Genomic DNA, 20,320 nt, shown 5'->3' on the forward strand with positions numbered 1-20,320 from the left:
ATCTCTTTTATTGTCTTCTTTGCTACCTTTCTCTTTTCCTTCAAAACTTTAGCATCGTGTGATTTTTAAATGACATGTCCCCTCTAAGCCTAACATCTTAATAAAGTCATTTCTCTTTGCTTCAGAATTTATTCCGTCTAAATTCCCATGTCTGGGCATGGTTCAGCGTGCGAAAACACGTTCTACCAAGCCTGAGGACCTGAGCTCAATGCCTTGGATCTACATGGTTGAAGGAGAAGAACCAAGTCCTCTAAGTTGCCTTGTGACCTCTGCATAGTTTTTGAGACAGTATCTCTTGCTGGTTTTGAACTTTCCAAATGAGCTAGGTGACTGGACAGCCAGACCCAAAGGTTTACCTAGCTTTGACTCCCTTTGTATACCACTCAGAAAGGCTTTTTTAAAAATGTGGAGTTTGGGGACTGCACTCTGATTAAAATAAGACAAATTAGAGTAAATAAACAAAAACTCAATAATTTTCTCCAAGTGTTCAAATAACTCAATGACAATAAGAAAAAGATAACTTAGAGTGGAACGAAAACAAAATTAATTCTCAATAATTTCTAAGAAAATATCTTTTTGACTCAAATATCACACAACCCATGTGTGTTGTGCTACCTATCACAATAAGTTGTGCATAAAAAACAAGGGCTTAGTAATTGCCCTTCTATGCACATACACCAAGGCATTGAAAGCAGAGATGCAAACAGCCCGGTGTCCTCCGGCAATCCTAACACCGCTCTTCATGATAACCGAGTGAAAACAGGACAAACTCCCACGAGCCGATGAGGAGATAACACACCGTGGGAGGATAGCCAACCTCAGAGAAGAAATGGAGTTTCAGTACAGGCTACAACACAGCTCAATCTCGGTAACAACGAGCTAAGTGAAATGAGGAAGGCGCAGCAGGACCAACCAACATCGATTTCATTTCTATGTGGGCCTACTTTGGAGTCTGTAGAGACAGGAAGTAGAATAGAGATGAATGGCACCTAGAGGGACAGGTTCACAGGGAGTTAGTGTTTACCTGGTGTTTAGGCTGATGAAGGCATTTGCTGGTCTCTACACACGTTACAGATATGTGAAGATAAACCTAGACAGGGAAGACAGAAAGCATAGATTTGCCCTAGTGTTTTATGTTTTAAATGACTCCCGTTTTTATGGAATCATGGGAAAGTTGTCCCTACTGGGTCTTCTTATAGCTTTGCTGTTCTGTCCCTAGGTCTCTCTGTCTCTCTCTGTGTCTGTGTCTGTGTCTGTGTCTGAGTCTGTGTCTGTGTCTGTCTGTCTGTCTCTCTCTCTGTCTCTCTCTCTGTCTCTGTCTCTCTGTCTCTGTCTCTTTCTCTCCCCTAGACTAAAGATCAGGTCCACATGGTGTCTTGATAACCCCATCACTGTTAAGTGTCTGAGCTGTTCTAGGCAGCGCCATATTTCCTTCCAGCGTGGGTAGTGGGGTGGTTGGGGGTGGGGATACATTGCTCAGCCATTCCAATGTTTTTTCTGTTTTCCTTTCCACATAACATAAAGTTTGATTGACTCACATGAAATTGTACAAGTTATTAAAAATCAAGAAGCTACGACCATCAGGCAGAGGCAAGATTTCCTGGTCACCCCCGCCCCAGCCGCCATTCTCCGGTATTACTTTCCTTTGAAAGATGAGGTTCCCTTATAATAAAAATGAAATGTAACTCTCTCAACCCCGTTTTTAAAGAAACGATTTCTGGCTATGGCTAAAGAGGCTACACATAACCACAAAATAGCAGCAGCTCAGAAACTTCAGAAGGGGGAAGGGTAGACGGCCAACTTTTCCTTACAAGGTGCCCCTTCCCCAACCATGAGCACTGACCCACAGCTGCCGTTATCTCGCGTGTACAGACAGAACTGCTCTGAACGGGTGTTGCACTGTCAAGGATCTAAGGCTTCTCAGCATGGTAGACTTTTAATATTTTAAATTTGCTTTTAATTTTTACGGTGATGATTTTTTTTTATTATTACCATCCTAGCATTTTGTTGTTGTTGGTTTATTGTTTCTGGGTGGAATCCTTTGAAGTGAAGTGAAATTGTAGTCATCAGACACCCTTTAATCTTTCCCTTTCTCTCCTGCTCACTCTGGCGGCTTCTCTTTTCTTTCCATCATGCCCAAAGCCAGATAACACTTTCCTGCTGAGAAAATTTTAAAGCCACCACCCAGCTCTAGCAAATGAGGGCTGTCATGGTTTGGGGATGAGAAAATCTACTGCAGCTCTCCCAGATCTAGAGTTGATAGCGGGTAATTGACAGCCGGAAGGACTTGGTCTCCTGGCAGAGTCAGAAGGAGGGTGAGCCCTGTGGGCTTCATTTGGGCAGAGATAAAACAGGTTTTCATTTGGTACTCACAGAGAGAGCATAATTAACCTTTTAGAAGTTTAAGGATGATCAAATTGTTATTCATTTTGCAAATGAGAAGAGAGAGCTTTCTTTCCTGCCAACAAAATGCCAGCGCAGATTTCAAGGTCACTGGATGATCTCTTTGAGGAAAAGAAAGACATACAGACACACAGACACACACTCAGAGACACACACACATACACACACACACACACACAGAGAGAGATAGAGAGACAGAGAGAGAGAGAGAGAGAGAGAGAGAGAGAGAGAGAGAGAGAGAGAGAACATTAAAATTAAAGCACTCAGGGATGGAACAGAACAAATGCTTTCTTTTCCTTTGCTCCACACTAACAATCAGTGCTAATGCTTAGCACACATCTACTTGGGCATCCTGAAGAACAATGGCACTAACCTGTCAGAGAACGAGTATAAGCCTCCAAGTGGCACTGGCAATGTGTCAGTATGTTGATGTTCTTTTATAGGTTGGAAGGTAGGGCATTTTTTGATATAAACACTTTTGTATGATGGCCGGTATAACATTGCTACCATTCGAGAACTCGGCCTTGCCAATGGCAAACGGCCAGGGCTTTAAATGTTTGTTTGTTTGTTTTGTTTTGTTTTGTTAGTTGTTAAGTCAGTGCTGGGCAGGACTAGATGCAGCGCTCTTGAGATGGCTGTGGGTTATGCCATGGTTGTTGGGTGAACGACCTTGCTTTGTAGCTGTGTTCTTTGCCATATCACATACACTTCATCTACCGAACTCAGTATGGGGAAGGAACATTCAATGGCTATTTCCATTAAAAGGAAGGAAGGAAGGAGGAAAGAAAGAAAGAAAGAAAGAAAGAAAGGAAGGAAGGAAGGAAGAAAGAAACAAGGAAAGAGAAATGCACTCACAAAACACATACATGCACTAAAATCTATGATAATTTCAGACAAAGAAAACTGTACTAAAATACGAAGAATTATGTGTGACGTCACACAGCTGTATCGGCATTATTTATATCTTGACTCATTTGCTTCAGTATTCTATGCATTCCTTTATCAGTTTATCCTTCCACCCACATATGCATCCACCCGTCTATCTTTCTTCTGTATCAGAGTCCTAGTGAGCACGGGGTATGATATGTCCACATCCCCATCTCTATAGGATTATTATATTATTGTAGTTATAAACCACTTAAGAATAAATGTGGACGTATTTACTTTCTATTTGCTGGGTGTGTATGTCCTAAGCTACTGATACCCACTCAGAACAGCAATAACCACGAGACAAGGAAAAGACTGAAATTCAAACACGGTAAACTTTCATTCCTATTTTACCAATGCTCCACAATCATGCACTTTGGAGCAAATGTACTTCGGTTAAGAGAGAATTCGAAATTATATTTGATTTTTACTCTTTATGAAAACTAATGGATAAGATTCTCAACCCTAACGTTTGTCTTTCACAATGATGTTTTCAAGAGATTGTGCCCTTCATTCTGTAGCGACTTCCTCAGTTTGACATTTGATTATAACATGATTCAAGATGCATGTTCTCCCCGCTCAATCACACAAGGTTGGTAGTGTTTGTGTCCTTGTCACTGTGTGAAACTAGGGTCCTTGAGCTGAGGAGGGTGAAGAGCTACACAGGTAAGCTCTTGGCTGCTCCCTTATATTTAATGAGTGCATTTTAAGAGGCACCTTTTATTGTATTGTCATCTTTGGCCTCAGATGAGCATTCAGAAGCACATTGTAGACAACACCGATGTCTTTCCCTTTCTACTTCTTTTTTTTTTTTTTTTTTAATTTTTTCCAATGCTGGGGCCATTGAGCTCAGGGTCCCACACTTGGTAGGCCAGTGTTCTATCCTGGAGCAACATTCCTGCATTCAGGATTCCTTACATAGTTAAAATTAAAAAGAAATCTTGACTAAACTAAACATAGCGGAGTTATAGCTTTCCCACACTGTGTATCGTTCAGTCCTGGGCAGAATCAAGCAGAGCCTTTCTCCTCTACCAGCCTATCCAAAATCGAATTATTTCCTGACAAAGCAAGCAAGGAATAGTCTTCACACATAGCCTGCCTGTGAGAGAAGATGACTGGCAGGCAAAGAAATGTTAAAGGGGATAAGGGACAAAATAGAAATAAGGAAATTGAATCGCAAGAACTCCGGTTGGCAGTTTACAAGGCCCCAGTATGGTGCAGCTTGGATTTCCCTTTCCAGCCTTCACCAGCTCCTCCAGCGTTAGTTCCCTCCCCCCACAGTTATTTCCCACTTCCGCCTATTGTTGTCCATCTGAGCAGGAATGGTGGTGTCTTCCTGCAGGAAACACGCTTAATTAATTTGAGACAGAGTTTATTATCGGCTTCCTTAAATTGTCTAGTCATGCCATTACCAAGAATATGTTAAAAAGTCAATATTATCCCAGATAGACTGAGGGATGACAAACCAGGGAAAATAAAGCCAGAGTGCTTGCTAGCTTATGCTGTGCCTAGCTATAGGTTTCAGCCACGAAACGAACCCAGTGCTCAGGGAAAACATAACTCTCCTTGGCACCAAGACAGGAGGGAAATTCTCCAGCATGGAGAAGACACTTTGCCACGAAATAAATCGTGCTCCTGACCACATCCTTACAGGAAAGTAGTAAATGTACGACGGGGTTGATTCCTTGTCACTGTGGTCCATTGCCTCATACCAGGAACAAAAGGAGCCAGCCAGTTAGTGACAACTCTTTTGAACAGTCTTGTTTATTCCAAGGTTAACTTGGAGGATACTCAAGGCATTATTTTCAAATGTGCTCTTAATCTCCTCAAGTCGTGTCCTCAGTTCTGTCAGATGGGAATGACAGAGCTTCCTCCCGGATGGCAGGCAGGGCTGAATGAGGCGAACCCATTGAAACCACACAGCAGTGCTGGAAGAAAAGGAGAGCAGGTGGGAGTTGTTCGCTTTTCATTTTCAGGGAGAAATTATAATTGAATGTTTAATCAAAGCTCCAAATAGATCATGTTCACAATAATTTACTTGCGAAAATTTTTAAGCAGTTCTGCTAGGCTGCCACCTTGGCACATCACGGCAAAACTGCCTGGCTTTCCTCTCTAATCTCTCTCTCTCTCTCTCTCTCTCTCTCTCTCTCTCTCTCTCTCTCTCTCTCTCTCTCTGTGTGTGTGTGTGTGTGTGTGTGTGTGTGTGTGTGGTCTTTCTACTAAACTAGGCAAAGGAAGACGTAAAATTCATACCTGGGAACCATAGTGCGTTTTCCACTTAGGGTTAACTCTAACCCGGTTAACTCTTGGCACTGGTAATAGAAAACAGACTTTCTGAGCAGCTGCCAAAGGCTGGGCTATGAAAGCCCAGAACCATCTGGGAACTTGCTAGAACTGCTCACCCTTCGTGCTCCCCTAGATCTTCCCAGCCAGGAGCTCTGGAGTGGAGACTCTATACTCAGTGTCACTGCAGGTAACTGATCGTTTCTAGCATTTGAAAGCCACTGCCCTGTTCCAACTGAGTAACAAGGTCAATCATCAGCAATTGTCCCTTTTGACAAAACGTCCTGTGTTCATGGAGAGAAAGGAGGCTACCATACCTACTGGGTCACACCATTTTAAATTAAGAAAAAAAATGAGATCACCCTATTTGCATCTCTAATATATCTTAGTTTCAACATTAGACTTGGCCAATAGTATCCCTCCCTGGACTGCTTTTAGTATCAGTTTGGCTTAGTACTGGTTTCAATTTGCAAGATGGAAGAAAACTACAAATGATTCTTCGAAAGCACCCTCCATCATCGTCAGCCAATAGTGCTCAACCCTTTCCTTTTGTCTGCTGCCCAGAGTAAAGAATAAAAATTCAAACAAGAATATTCATGTTTGCCTGGCTGGCTCACTGGGTATACTTAAAACTTCTTCTTTATTCTTGACAATTTCAGTCATGCATACAATGAAATATGATCTTATCTACTCCTACTTTCTTCTTTAAATTTTCCCCTTGTTCTCCCAACATATCATCCTCCCAACCTAATGACATACATACATAAATGCATACATATACACATGCTGAATTAAGTATGTATACTTATATTTATATATTCTGCTAAGTCTATGTGATGTCCCTATGTGCACAGATGTGGAAGCATCCACACAAACAAAGGAAACATGCAAGTGGCAAATAGCTTTAATAATGAACAGTTCTCCCATCCTCAGCAGGTATCCACTGCCAATAAGGTTTAGTGTTGGGTAGACCCTGGAAATCATCTACTACATGTAGGTTGGATTTGGGCTGGCTTGATCTTCTCTAGATATTGTACAGGTAACCATAGCTGCTATGAGTTCATGTTTAAATTAGCCATGCCATATCCAGAGAACAGCATTTCAAAGCACTCCTGCCTATCTGTTGGCTCTCATATTCTTTCTGCCTTTTCTCCTACCATGTTTCCTGAGCTCTGATGGCAGAAAGGCTAATAACGATTTCCCAATCATAACAAATACTCTGTCCCTTATTTTCACCCATTGACTAGCTCATCAGGTACACTTAAAAAAGATGGACAATGGCTCATAATCTTGCATGAAGTAGCAAGAAGCAGAGAACTGTGGGAAGCCATGAAAGTCTTGAGTGAACGTTTGACACGGGCAAAAGCCCCCAGTGCCTCAGACCCATGGGAGTGGCTTCACTGGGGGAGGATCAAATGAAATTAGCAAAGTCTTCTTCTGGTCTGAGTGTGAATGTTGACAGTGTGTGCAAACAATAGCACCCACAGCTTCCTAGTTCTGGGTGACTCCAACCCAAGCCTCTTCCTCCATAGAAGTGACTCTCAACTTTCCTCATGCTGAGACCCTTGAATACAGTTCCATATATTATGCTGACCCCCAACCATACCGTTATTTTTGTTGTTACTTCACAACTGTAATTTTGCTTCTGTTATAAATTGTATTGTAAAGTTCTGATATGCAGGTTATCTAACAGGTGAACCCTGTATAAAGGCCATTTGGCTCTCAAAGGGGTTGAGACAAGTTGAGAGCTATTGCTCCACAGAGACTCTTCTACAATGCTTTATAAGCCCTTCTTCCTGTGCTGTATATACGAAATGTGAGGAGGTTCTGTTACTGCTTCCTTGGTACAGCTTCAGCAGAGAGAGCATAGCCCACCTGACCTCAGCTTTTCTGTGTGTGTTTCAGTTTTCTACAGCCCCAGTCAGAATGAGGTTTCTAGACTCAAGTATAGCCGGACAGGGCAGAGAAATACAAATTCTTTTCAGTTAGCCATCAACATCCAATAGTAAATTTTAGGACAAACAGATTACTTTTAATTTTAAATTTGCCTCATTTAGTCAAATGTCATATCCATTTCAAGAAGGAAGAGTGAACTCGCTATTTTCTGGCTTGCAGCAAGCTTTTAGGGTTTTCCATTTTGAAAAACTTAGTTTTTACAATATGAAAATTATAGCCGGAGTGACATTTAAACCTTTGCTTTTCATAGCATTTCACACTTACACCATTTTAAAAGACAGCTATTAACATTTACAAAAATCTTTCAGAAACCAAATGTTCTAACATGCAGAATTCCAATTATACTGTGTAAGAGGGTTATCAACCATTCTTCTACAAGAATCCTTTGAAGTGTCTGGTATTAAACCAAGAGCTAAAATGTCAGTTGCACATAGACAATAAATTAGGGTTTATAAAATCTTGTAAGATTTATTTAATATTACAATTTTGACCTTTAGGTTGCCTTTACCATAGCTTACTTCTGTCTGCCTCCCTATCACCATCTCTCTCTCTCTATCTCTCTCTCTCTCTCTCTCTCTCTCTCTCTCTCTCTCTCTCTGCTACTCTGCTGTCTCTTTCTCATCTTGCATGTATGCTATACACAATTATGTGACCTTTTCATGCTGTGAGAATTCTGTCCATGTCACCTATCTCTCTAGTTCCTGAACTCCTCCCATTTAGAGAAACAAAACCGTGGTATATGGTGCCCATGTCTATACAGAGCACACTAATGGGGTCATCAGTAACATGTTACCCTTCTTCTGGTGGAGCAGGAAGTCCTTCCTTTGGGATGGATCTTGAAGACAAACTACATAGAGGCTGTACAGACACCTCTCAGAATTCTTAGCTACTGAGCACGAAGGATGGAAGGTGGGGTTATCTCACACACGAAACTGTGATTTCGAATGAGATTGACTAAAATGGTAAGCAAAAACAAAACAAAACAAAACAAAAAAAAACCCCCATCAGATAAAATTGTCATTATCCCCATTGAGGAAAACAAAAACGGAACTTTCCTTAAAGAACTCTCATCAGTGTTGGGTGCCATGTCTCCCACATCTTATAGGAGATGTCTGCAAAGTGTGTACATCACTAAGGACTTTTTCCAGAAGTGTAGAAAATATAGAAGAGAGACAGGAGATATTAGAATGCAGGGGTCAAGAGGCAATCATCTTGATCTTTTCCAGTTGTTGGTAACTGGGAATTACATTCTGTCTTCCACATACTACAAAGTAGCTTGGATTTGAGTAGTTCATTTGTAAGAATGCTTTTAATTCAACCTAATTACCTCTCCTCTTCCCTCCTCTCCTCTCCTCTCCTCTCCTCTCCTCCCTCCTTTCCTATCCTCTCCTGTCCTCTCTCTCTCCTCTCTCTCCTCTCCCTCCTCTCCTCTCCTGTCCTCTCCTCTCCTCTCCTCTCCTCTCCTCTCCTCTCCCCTCCCCTCCTCTCCCTCCTCCTTCCCTGCTTCCTTCCCTCCTTCTTTCTTTACTTTAGTGAAGATAGGTTCTCATGTAGTCCAGGCCTCACACTTACCATGTAGCCTAGGCTGAAGCTGGTCTTGAACTCCTGACCCTTCTGTCTTTACTTCCCATGTGCCTGAGTGCTATGCTTACAAGGTTTGCTGCTATGCTCAGATTTTTTCCTTTTAAAAGAGTTGCTTTCTTTTTAATTGTGTCTGTGTCTGCATGTGGTATGTGCAGGTGAGTGCTGGTGTCTGCAGAGGCCCAGGAACTAGAATTACAGGTAGTTTTGAACTGTATGAGTACTGGAACTTAATTTGAATATTCTGCATCTCTTGGCCCAGATTTTAAATTAATTAATTAATTAATTAATTTCTGTAAGTAAGTTTTAATAATGTCAGAAAATAGACCAGACTTCACTCTAAATGCTTTATGTATCCAGTGCTCAGAAGGACTGAGATTTACAGGTGGGTAACCAAGTAGGGGAAAGCATATGGAATTTGCTTACAACCAAACAATAGAGACATAATTTGTAGCCCAGCAGTGTGTCTCTGCAGTCCTTGTACTACTAATGTGTTCCTTCTGAGAGATGCCCCTAGTCAGGAAGATCGAGGATACTAAGCAAGTCTATTAACTTTGCAAAGTGTTTTTTAAAAAACAGAAATCAGAAGTTACAAATGACCCAAAGGACAGCCTCATACTCAAAACTTTATAGCTGTCACTTTGTCACCTGCTTTCGAAGGTGACTATGTGTTTCAGCCAAGAGCAACAAGCCAACCCTAACAGTGAGGTATTGCCTCAGTTTTCTTCACCCAACTGCCAAGTCAGAAGCCTGGGACCAACATGATTCACTTTTGCGGCAGATCGGACCCTTTTCTATAATTTTGTCAAACAGCACATTGCAATGCATGGTGAGAGTGCATTTATCTAGGATAAATTGATGCACACAGGACATCAGCCCGAAGGAGGGTGACTTGTGCTGTTTAGAAAATTGTGACAATTTTGGTATAAATCCATTCTTATTTACCAGAAACAACTGCGTGATGGAAAGACTTCTTATTCTCAGGGAATGGATTTCTTCTGTGAAGTCACATCCCATATAATCAAATTTTAGCATAACTAAAGAATTGGGTCGTGTTCTTGGAGTTCATCGCAGGACACTTGGCACATAACCGCAAGATGTGCACAACACACATAGTTACCATCTGTCTGTTGTACACACTGAGATCTGCATAGCAGGTCTGCCGTCATAGACTCTCATATGCCTCCACCTGGGTCTCCTATACATTTCACACACTGGTAACAAATACTTCACGCATGAATGGGGCAGCTTTGTGAAAGCCACCCATTGTATGTTGTCATGGCAGCTGAAGGGGATCAGATATACTACGTTGAGATATGTCCCTTTAAACAAAGATTCTTTTGAACTGAAGATGCTTTGTAAACTGAAGCAAACACAGGGAATTCTTGGCACCGCCCTGGTCTGCATAAAAGCAGGACATAGGTTTCCCTTTTATTAAAGAAAGTCTGGTTTTGTACTAGGATTGTTCACTTGTAAATGGATCCTCCAGTGCTGTGAAGAAAGAGTGACTCAGGAGATAACACATCACTCAAGAGGACGCAATTCTGTATAACAAGGCTTACTACGCAATGCATTCCCTACATGTATACTCCTCACACTCTGTACTGGCTGGTTTTGTGTGTCAACTTGACACAAGCTGGAGTTATCACAGAGAAAGGAGCCTCAGTGGAGGAAATGCCTCCATGAGATTCAGCTGTAAGACATTTTCTCTATTAGTGATGAAGTGGGGAGGGCCCATTGTGGGTGGTGCTGTCCCTGGGTTGGTGGTCTTGGATTCTACAAGAGAGCGAGCTAAGCAAGCCAGGGGAAGCAAGCCAGTAAGTAACATCCCTCTGTGGTCTCTGCATCAGCTCCTGCTTCCTGATCTGTTTGAGTTCCAGTCCTGACTTTCTTTGATAATGAACAGCATTGTGGAAGTGTAAGCTGAGTAAACCCTTTCCTCCCCAACTTGCTTCTTGGTGGTGATGTTTATGCAGGAATAGAAACCCTGACTAAGACACCACCCTATAACTTAGCCTTGACTGAAGCCCAGCCCTCTGCCCTTGCTTTGTCTTTTTCCCACATTTTATTGCTCTCTGTTTACCACGTGGTATAGGATCCTCCAGGTCTAAGGGCCTCTTTGGAGCTTTTCACTGTCCCCTCACATAGCCTCATCCATGCGCTTATGAAATCAACATTTCCCCCCAGTGACTCTGTCACTTATCCATTTAATTCACAGCCTTCAGTCACAGAATAGAAGAGGACACCCCTTAATGGTAAATTCCATCATGTCTTAGAAACTTCTACCTGTGCAGCCCAGTACCTTCCATCCTGCGATAAGAGCAGTAGCAGCTGTCTGTTGTATTCTGCAGCTTCTCTGAGGAAACCATTCATAAAGGAATGAAGATGGAACGTAAGTATATATCACATAAATATGAACAACACTTGGAAGAGTTAACTCCTCAATGACTCTAGGAATGTTTCAACCAGTTCGAAGGTTCAGAGGAGATTATTTTTAAAGTTTTGTTTATGTATTAGAAACACTAAAGCTAAGGAGGAGATGGTGGCCAAACTGGTCATTTTCACAATGGGAAAGACAGTCAACTGAACTGCTGTCCAGGATCGCACACCAACGGACAGAAACAGTGTTGCAATGCTACCACTTCTGTGGACTCTTCAGAATTATTAAATAGTACAGGGAGTGAGAAATGAGAATCAGATATCCCAGAGAGGTACCTCGGCATGCCTCCCACTCCAGACTCCTCCTTCCGTCACACTTTACCTTATCACTTCCCACCTGTATTGGTACAAAAGCTTCCTCCCTAGTCTGTCTGCTTCTGGAATCATCTTCCTCCAGTCGGAGCTGTGTGCTGTTACCAGTTTAATCTTCTTTCAGTTCCGAGATTATTACAATCCCTTTAAAAACCACTAACGGCTTCCTGCTGCCTGTAGATAATATTTGAAAGCTCTAATCTGGTCCACCAGGATTTAGCCACAGATTGTCAGGGTTTCCAGTTTGCAAATTACAAAGCACAAAACAAAACAAATAATAACAACAACAGTAAAGCCTCTTGTTGGTTTAAAGGAAAAAAATGGATTTGAGAAGGTGATATTATACAAATCACAGACTTGCAAGGAGGGCAATAGAAACAGGCTGGGAAGCTTGTCAATAGAGCTAGTACTCAAAGACAGGCTACTGACTAGGACAAGGACCTCAGTGCTTCTGCCCCAGGTAGCCAGCACTGAAGCAGTCACCATAGCTACTGCCTTGTGCTGCAGGCACGGTGCTAGTGTCACGTGAACTCAGTTCTGTAAATGGTACCTGTACTGCACAGTTCAAGGGATGCTTTCTGCCTGGTTTCTTGCATCAGGGGCTTCCTATTGAAACTCAAGGTAATAGAAGTTTCAGACCATTGCCCATGACCTACTGCAAGGAATGTTGGGAAGGTAATTGGCTCCATCCTTAAGAATTTCATGGGATACTTTTATACATGTATCATGTTTTTATTTCACCTGTCACTACCTTCCATTATGCCCCACCACCACCATCCCCTGTTGCTGGTAGCCCTTCACCCACTCGACCCCCTTCTCCCTTTGTGACACTTAAGCTCCTTCACTTTCTCCTGTTCCTTTCTCTGGTTCAAAGGTGAAAGGAATCTGGGAAGTCCTCACAGGCAAAGGGAAGAGATTGAAGATGCACGGTAAATGATAAATATTCAGGAGAGCCATCCTAACTTAATATTTTGCTGGTAACAACCTGTCATACAAAAAAAAAAGGCAAAAACAAAAATCCTTAATACTAAAAGAAATGAACAAAATTAAATAAATAGACAACCTCCCCCCACTGCGCCCCAACAAACTGTCAGTCTTTGTTTAATTTAGCAAACATGTAATGGTTCCCATATGCTAAGCTTTCTACTAGGCAGTGAAAATAGAGCACGAATCAGTATTCCTATGAGATTTTAGCCTCATAGGACAGTCACAAAGTCTGTGCTACAGCAGTGTAAGCATAGCTAGCTTTGGGAATGCCTGCATTAGCTGGGTGGTGACAGACAGTGCTTCTGCCATCACAGGGGCAGGTTCCCGCTCTAGGTGTATCTCCTATTCTGCTCACCTACGTAACCATGTGGCGTGTGCTTTCCACCCACACTGTAGTTTTTACACCTTTCTACTGGCATGTTCCCTGCCTACCTGGCTTGTGGAGCTACCTTTAGACTCTGCCTGGATCTTTCTTTGTGACTTTGTGCAAGTGGGGTGTTCTCTTCCTGGAGCCCATCTCCTCCAGCAAGGCCTCTGCTGTCTTACTGCTCGGCTGCAGCTCTGAGGTGACGTTCAGCTGCCTCTGCTCCTAGCCTCAGCTCCGATGTGCAGTCTGAGCAACCCGTAAGCCTCTAGTCATTGTGCGCGTGCGTGTATGTGTGTGTGTGTTTACTGATCTTCTGTTTCCTTCCTACATATTTTGGTAGTTTTATTTGACTGTCTCGGTCAAATAATAAATGATAGCTAATTTTTTTTTCTGGCCACAATTGGGTGTGCACAGGAGCATACATCGATGTACAAGTGCATGACATTTCAAGTTCTTAAAGCATCATCTGGGTGAAGCCTAAACTATGCATATTGTCATGGACCAGCAGAACAGCTACATGCTGGCCCAGAAATAGATTTTTCTTTTCCTGTCCACTTCTGAACCTACCAGTAGGGAAACCACAAAGCATGAATGGACGGTTTGAGCTTTGGCATTGCAGAATTGGTGTTGCACGGCTAGCCTTGTGTCTTTCTCTCCTGTAACTTGTGAGTTCCCAGAGGCAAGTGTCTCTGATTCATTATGGAAGGACTCAAAATCTCCATCAAACGGTCTCCAACTCAACAAACAGATGTCGAATACATAAATAATTGAAATAAATGGTCTTCTTCCTAATAAAGCAGTTGGCAGCTTGGCTTTCACAGGACGACTTGACCTACTTAGTACTTTCATGACATACACGGTCTCAACAGCTATCTGACTGCCTTCCAAGGGCGGAAGTGGATGGCAGGTGTGGGTTCTGGCCTGTTGGTTTGCTGGCAGGTAATAGTAAAGAGTGCTGGTGTAAAAGAGAGACTCAGCAGCACACTGGCTTCCGTGCCTTATTTATGTGGGTTTTTATGAGACTAGTTTACCCAGTAGAAACACAACTATGACTTCATAATGGTTGCTTCTTGAAACTGTGCTGTCACTGCCTCAATCCATAGGAAGATGTGCCTTCCACCCACTGTTTAAACACAAAGTATTCACCTATTCGTGTTCATAGAGCAAGCATGTTAGTTGTAGTAGAAATTTGATTTATTTCCGCATCCTCAATATTCGTAAGGGCATTAATTCCAAGAACCCATGCTGATACCAGAATCAGAGACTATCTAAAGGCCTTGTATAAAATGGTATGATATTTATATTAACTTATACATACCTTCTTTAAACCACCTATAACCACTTAAAACATAACACATATGTAATTGCTACCTGAATCATTGTTACACAGTATTGTCTGGGGAATTATGAGCAAAAAAATACTATATCTGTTTGGTACCAATACTTCCCCCTGCCTAATTTTTTTTTTGGAGCTGAGGACCGAACCCAGGGCTTTGCTCTTGCTAGGCAAGTGCTCTACCACTGAGCTAAATCCCCAACCCCACCCCCCACTCCCCGCCCTCCCCCGTCTAATTTTAATCTGAGGTTGGTGGAAGCATAAACCAGATAATAGAAACAGAACCTAGAAAATGGAGTAGAAGCAATGGACGTGGAAGTGAAGAGAGTTGACTCCTCCAGTTATGGTGATAGTGACCGTTGTGGGACACAGGCCTACATATTTCAACAAATTGAACTTTACAGTTTCAATAGAGCTTGCCCTGCTGCTCTTGGCTCTCCTGTGCCCAATGTTGTGATTTGAATGAGAATAGCTCTCTGAGACCAATGTGTTTGAATACTTGCCTCCCCCGTTGGTGGAACTGTTTAGGAAGGATTGGTGTTGCCGAGTCACGTGGGGCCAGTTTTGAGGTTCCAAATAACATTCCCAGTGTGCTCTCTGCCTCTTCCTCATGAATAGAAGTGTGAGCCCCTGCTGGTCCAGCTGCCCTGCTCCGGTCACCTGCTTCCCACTATCTCTTCCCTGCCATCAAGGACTCTAACCCCTAGGGAGTAGAAGCCACATTAAATGCTTTCCTTCATAAGTTGCCCTGGTTTGGGTGTTTTATCACAGAAATAGAAAAGTGTCGCCTCAAGTGTCAGTTTTCTGATTCATTCTGTGTGGAACTTTCTACCTTAAACATGTATCTAAGAGTGCTGTCAGATTGCCTGTTAGAATCATTTATTAGTCCTTAGTCTTCAACACCAACATTGTTTAAGTCATGGGAAGCATTCAATCAACTTTTAGTGAATCGGTCAGAGTGAAAAACCACCACAAATTGGTGTCGTAATAGAATCAGAAGGTCAAATGTCCCCCAGTACTGCTCTTATTCCCTTTCCTCAATGACCCTGGACGCTTTCCTCTTCATCACTGCACAGGGAATGTCTGGGGCTTCTGATTTATTTATTCTGACCCAGAGGCTCACACTGTAGCCCAGGTTGGTCTCGAACTCGGTCTCCTTGCCTCCATCCCACAGGAACAGCACTACTAACGCCCACCAGTGCAACCAGACTCCTCAAACTCCTCCTTCTGCCCGGCAACTCCTTCCCAAAGCAGCTCACTTATTTACATTAGGAAGTGTAACTTTTTGGCTTGCTCGTTCCTTCTCTCCTCTTTACACATGCAAGCCTGTCTTCCACATGAGATTCTGAGCCCATTCCTTATCTCGGAAGAGACACTGCTTCTTACATTATCCATTCTGCTGTATCTGCAGTTTCCAGCCGGCCCACATCCTCTCCAGCTATGGCACCTTCTGTTTCCTTCCTCCCGTTGGTTGTCACATTCTTTGATGAATGGCTGCACTCTCTTGCCTTATGGTTGTTTGCAACTCTCTATGGTAGGGACTGCGTCTGTTTTTGCCAATGTAGCAGCAAACGGCTTCATGGCTAAACTCAGCAGATATTGTCTCGTCCTTATTTCCATCCCCCTTTCTGACACATCTCAGCCACTGCAGAACTGTCTCCAGTCTTTGATTCTCAGCACCATTGTCTCTCTTACCCTGTCATCACTTTTCCTGTCTCTCCAAATCTCTGCCTTTGTCTAGATTACTTTTTGTTTAACTGTGTAGCAGTTGGTATCCTTCATCTTTTGCCTCTTTTCCTTTCTCCCCATAACATATGCTCCCTAGAAAAATCCCAGCCTCACTGGTGAGCTCTGCATCTATGAGCAAAATGTTGTCTCTGCACGTGAAGCTCTCACAGTTTAACTCTGGACTTTCCTACCTGATTCAGTCAGAAGGCTTTTTTCCATATTAAAGTCCATCTACCAAAGTGGCAAACCATAGGGTCGCAGTTCAGAGTACACACGTTTTTCTGTTCCCCAAGAACATGCTACCTATTGCCTGCAATGTCAATTTCTGTTTACTTATCTTCCCCCAAATAGAATGGAAGATTTTGCCAGTTCTTGTGCCCTGGCAAGTGCCTGGCACAGAAGAGGTATTTCAGTGTTTGGTGAAAGGAGGAAAATATGAGCTCTCTACTTGAACTAGTCTGGAGATTGACAGTAGATCTTGTTCATCCAGGTTTGTGCTGTTGATTTGAGATTCTGGCCCACTTCCTCCACCCCACCAGCTCCATTCTGCTAGCTAAGGCTGCCCTAGTTCTCGGGAACACCTGTACCGTGTTTCCAGCCGTTTTCCCCAATGCTCCCTCTTCCTGCCATTCATCAAACACACGTTCATGTGCCACTAAGTACACCTGTGAGACATACGGTTCTATTTTCTTGTTCCTGTAGTCTACTGCTCAGACTAGATTCGATTATAACACAAACAACACACTCAAAGATGCATGTGTCTCATATGTATACATCTAAAGTGGTCATTGTAATAGTTAGACACCTAGATGACCCAAATGTTCTCACAACACCCTGTGTGTCTCTACGTTGCAAGAGGATGGGTCTCTGAGACCAGAATTTGACAGATGCAATGAGGAACTGCTGCCAGCCCCAGGTTATAAAAACAAGGCAGCTCTCTCTTTTCTCTCCCTCTGCACCCAATGCCCCCCTCTCATTTGTAGGTGAAGTTTCCTTCTATGGAGAGACTCACATGAGAGTAAACTGGGGTCTTTGACTGACAGCTCCTTGAGTTTAGAAGTAGATCCACATCCTCACACCCCTGCCAACAAGTCTTAGAGAAAAACTTTGACAGTAGACCTATGAGAAAATGGGAAGACCCACTAAATCGCAACAGGATTGCTGTCCATCAGACACTGCCACAAAATGACGATTTTTTATTGTCTGAAGCTGTTAGGCTATGGGTAATATTGTATACAATAGTAGGCAGCAAACACTGTTGGTCTGGATGCTCAGAACCTGTGTGCCTCTCCACATCTCCTCGTATCCTGTTGTATGTCTGAGCCTCACCTAATCTGTCCTCACACAGCACCAGAGGACACGAATATTGACATCCACCATTTTCCTCAAGATGTCCTCCCATCCTAACCACCCTTTCTACCTGTGTCCTCTAGTCAGCATCTTCACTTCCATAAAGCCTAGCTGGCTACACCTCCTAGTTGGGGGAGGGCCTTCTCCTCTGAAGAACTTATACAGCTACATTTTCTCTTTTGCTGCATGTAGCTGCTCTTGTCTGTGATGTCTCCATCTAAGTGGTTGTCTCGTTCTGGGAACTGATTCACCTGGTGTAGAGAACATATAAATGTCTGTTGAATGACATCATTATTCTTAGACACTGTATTGCTATCTCTTAGCAGGTTGGCTTTTGTCCTTATGATTTCTCCCTTATGCTGAACAGGGGAAGCATCTGGATTTCACCATCTGTGCCTAGTTGTTGGCCTTCTCATTTGCTTCAGGGTCCTGTCTTCAGCGATGAGGCTTCCAAGATTGGTTCCTGGACAGTAATGGCTTCCACAGTTCTTTGATTTCCTTGACCACTCTGAAGAAGTGGGACACCTTGTAATTCCATGGTCTCATCATTTCCACAGACACACATGAAGAATAGAGCTTTCCTACTGAGCCTTAGACTTGGGTTTTAATTTTTCAAACTATTTGAAAGTCTAAATAAACTTCCCCCTGCAAGCTTCCCTTTCATCAACTTCCACGATTCACTTCTTAACAGGAAGATGCTAATACTTGAAAATGATTATACGAATGAGCAAACGAATTCGCTTTGCTTTTGGCTCCAGCACTGTATTTGAAGTGAAAGCAACTGCATCCAATTCTTTTTCCACCTCAGTTGTGAAATTAAGGTACATATTTTATTTTATAGTTCTGCAGGGGAATGGGGAAACTGCCAGAGTAAATGGGAAATCGGATCAAGAAAAGGACATTAAAAAAAAGACCATATACATGGGATGGGTGAGGAGATTTCTTCAGTGTTTGCGTCAGGCATTTGGTGCTTAAAGAGCAGCATATAACAAGCCTATTTTTCAAGAAAAATCTAGTTAGCCAGACTTGTAAAGAGGTGAGTGTGAAAATCACTCTCGGTACTTTGAAGGAATTAAATTTGAGGTACCAGATGGTGACTGGGACTTGCATGGCTTCAATTAATATGGAGGGGATAAAGCACATTTTATGGCAAAATATTTAAATTTTCCCATTTGTGTGTCATGTCAGTGGACCAATGCCTCAAGCTTTAAAAAAAAAATGAAAAACTACAAAGAGAGCGGGAAAAGAAAACAGACTGTAAGGCCATGTTTGCAAAAGACAAACCTGACAAAGGCCATCTCAAACACACCTATAATTACCAACCTAAAGATTGCTTAGAACTTAGCAACTAGAATACAAAACATACAGCAAAATGGGCAACAGATGTGAACATATGTCATCCCAAAATACGTATAATGAGAGCATGAATATGTATATGCAACAGACACACACAGTTATATATACTGTAGACCTACGTATGAGTCAACCAACAATAATCTATCAGCATACACCCAGGAGAGTGGCCAAAACCTAACTCCTGATAGTACCAAACAGGGAGACCTCTGAGAGCTCATGGACTTGCGTGAGCTCTTCTGCCGATAGGAAGGCAAAGTAGTAGGTCCCTTGGAGAATGCAGCACTTGGAGGCTAGTGTGGTCATTTTGTTCAAAGCTAGTGATGTTCTAGTTGCAGGAGCCAGCAGTTATATTCTTTGATATTTAATGAAAACTTGAGTCTGATAACAAACCTGCATACAGGTATCGCAGGAGTTCATAATTGTCAATACTTGGAAGAACCTAAAAGGTCCTTCAATAAATGCATAAAGATGAAGGTCATGCCTTTATATTACAAGGTATTTTGGGCATGAAAAGAAGGAGATTAAGCTATAAGGTAGAACATTAACTTCTCCTAGGGATGAGCCTCCTTATTTGGTTGTCTGGTGCTGGCCGCAAATACACCACAAATAAGAGAGATTCACCAGGTTATACTTACATGGTTTTGTATATATGCATCCATACACATGCATATGCATAACAATGATAATCAAAGAAAAGGCAGCTATCGATTTTAGTGTGAAGGCACATAGGAGGAGTTCAAGCGATGGTAGCTGGGATTGGAGGGACAAGAGGAAGTGATATAATTATTTCAATTAAAAGCATAGTTTAAAAGTCTCTGAAAAAAGAAGATAGAGTAATGTTAATTACTAATCTAAAAAGGTGTACAATGCACAATTCCAATATGTGGCATGCTGGAGAAGGCAAAACTATTGAGGAAATTTACAAGAAAAATCTATCAGTGGTTGTCATAGGCTGGGATGGGGTATTCTCCATGATAGAGCACAGAAGATATTTTAGTGGTATGATAATATTCTGTATGATAATAAAATAGCTTTTAGACATTAGTACACCTATCAAAAGTCAGAGAAAAATCTGGGTTGGGTAATGTTGGTGTCATCCCAGAACTTGGAAGGCTGATGCACGAGGATCTGGAGCCTGAAGCCTACCTTGACTATGTAACAAGTCTCAGGTCAGTGTAACCCTCATGGATAGACTCTGTCTCTAAAGCCCCCAAACCCAAACTTAAATAAAAACAGAATATTCAATATCAAGAATGAACCCTGGTGAGGCTGTGGATTTCTGGTATAAGTTCATC

Source organism: Rattus rattus, chromosome 15 (genome assembly GCF_011064425.1).
Source record: "Rattus rattus isolate New Zealand chromosome 15, Rrattus_CSIRO_v1, whole genome shotgun sequence".
NCBI classification, from domain to species: Eukaryota; Metazoa; Chordata; class Mammalia; order Rodentia; family Muridae; genus Rattus; species Rattus rattus.